Genomic DNA, 2,096 nt, shown 5'->3' on the forward strand with positions numbered 1-2,096 from the left:
GTTGGGGTTGTTGTCTGGGGAGGTGTTTCTGTCACCCAAAATATGTCTCATATTTTACCTCTCTCAGTATCATGGGTTTGCCTGGAGGAAAAGCTCCCATGCATTTGGAAAAGGTGGTAAAGAAAGAGACTAGCAGGGTGACTAGATGTCATGACCTCCCTACAGTAAGAAAGAGGTAGGTATACGTTAGCCTATCCTATTTCCTTATGACTTTGAGCAAATCACTTCAATTCTTTAAGCCTCAAGCTTCTCCATCCTTTAAGTAAGAAAAATAATACCTAGCTCAGGGTTGTTATTAAAACAGAAAGAAGTGATTTTGAAGCCTTTTTTTTTTTTTAAGGGTAGAATCAATATTTTATTGTCACTTATAATCAAATGGCAGTTGAGAGACACCTGGGTGGCTCACTCAGTTGGTCAAGCGGCTGCCTTTTGTTCAGGCCATGATCTCAGTGTCCTGGGATGGAGTCCCACATAGGGCTCCTTGCTCCACGGGGAGCCTGCTTCTCCCTCTGCCACTGCCTGCCCCTCTGCCTGCCTGTGCTCTCTCTCTCTCTCTAAAAAATAAATAAATAAAATCTTTTTTTTTTTTTTTTTTAAAGGCAGTTGAGTGTATAGCCTTCACACTCGATCTTTCCTTTCTGTAAATAAAAAAGAATTACAAGTTCTAAACAGCCAAAGCCTGGTTATGTTTTCAGAAAACATAATTAGATTAGTTTGTTCTTGGTGGCTTCAAGTTCTTCCTTATTGGCTTCCGAAAATTCCCCTGAGGAGTCCCGGTGCGACCTCCGGCTCTTCCGGCTCCTGTGCTCTCCTCCCTTCGCTTCAGTCATGGCGGCCTCCCTTCCGCTGCGGCAAGGACGGTGCGGGGGCGCTGAAGCCTATGCTCCTGGAAGCCCAAGTGTTTCGAGGACTTGCTTCCACGGTTTCTCTCTCTGCAGAACGAGAGAATAGCGAAAGGGGGCTGCCCCCAAATTCCGAGAGACAAAGTGCGCCAAAAACGTCCACTCAAGCCGCCAGCCCCGCCGAGCCGTGAGACAACACCACGTACAGGAACCTCCAGCACCATGACTACACCCCGCACGCCTTCCAAGACCTCAGCCTGGGCCTGTCCAAGTTCAGAACGCCCCAGCCCTCTTCGGGACCCGAGTCACCTCGCCACCAAGCGCTCCCTGGAGAGAGGAAACCTTCCGGTGTCTGGGCCACAGAAAGAAAATGCTCTAGGGTCATGAGGCCTGACATGTAAAAAAGAAGGAAAGAAAAGAAAGAAAGAGCGAGATAGGAAAAGAAAAGAAAATTCACTCACCTTTTGTTCCTTTTTTAAAAATTGGAAGGTTGGCATGTATTTGGCTTCAGAGTGTGAAGCAACGCTGGGACTGTCATCCACGTCTACTTCAAGGAACACCAGGACGTTGGAAGACTTCTCAAGAGGGAGTGAAAGGCTTGCTCATTTTGCAAGGCCCACACCACCTGACTGAGAAGTCAACAACTAACTACAGGTTTATCTCCTATGTTTCCTGAAAAGCATACTCCCTCTCCCATCTGTTTCCATTTTGCTGGCTGGAGTCTGACACGTGACTGCAAGTATATCTAAAACTCCAGACAGAGCTTAGACTTGAAGTCTTCAGCTTGGTGAATGGCGTTATGATTGTTTTTACTAAATGCAGGTGCCCCCACCTCTCCCTCACCAGAACTTACGTCCTCATCTGGCAAATGAGCAGATGGGGGCTGATCCCCAAGACTTTTCCAGCTCTGCGCCTGGAGTCTGGAAAGGCCATTGGAAGGAAGTGAGAAGTTCCCAGAGTGGCAGGAAAGCCCTCAGCCCATCACGACCCAGCACCCTCAACCCTTCCACAGACCTGTCAGGGCGAGGACATAAGAAGTAGACCTGGAGGGCAGACAGAGAGGAGGATTAGGAGCCAGGTAACTGTACTCCGGAGCTGCCCCTTGCCTGCCTGCCCTGTGCTGCCCCTGAGACCTCCCTCTCTCAGAGGAAGCCCTGTGCCCAGGAGCCCTGAGCAGTTGGCCCCAGTGGGACAGGGACTCCTGGAGGCATGGAGGTATCCCCCCGTGGTTAGCACAGTGCCTGGAACACACAG

General features: G+C 49.6%; 1 pseudogene; it reads left to right on the forward strand.

Moving 5' to 3' along the window:
- The first annotated feature begins 828 nt into the window (after positions 1 to 828).
- On the forward strand, positions 829 to 1,570 carry LOC131835315 (NADH dehydrogenase [ubiquinone] flavoprotein 3, mitochondrial-like; annotated as a pseudogene).
- The last annotated feature ends 526 nt before the right edge of the window (positions 1,571 to 2,096 follow it).

This window comes from Mustela lutreola, chromosome 7 (assembly GCF_030435805.1).
Source record: "Mustela lutreola isolate mMusLut2 chromosome 7, mMusLut2.pri, whole genome shotgun sequence".
NCBI classification, from domain to species: Eukaryota; Metazoa; Chordata; class Mammalia; order Carnivora; family Mustelidae; genus Mustela; species Mustela lutreola.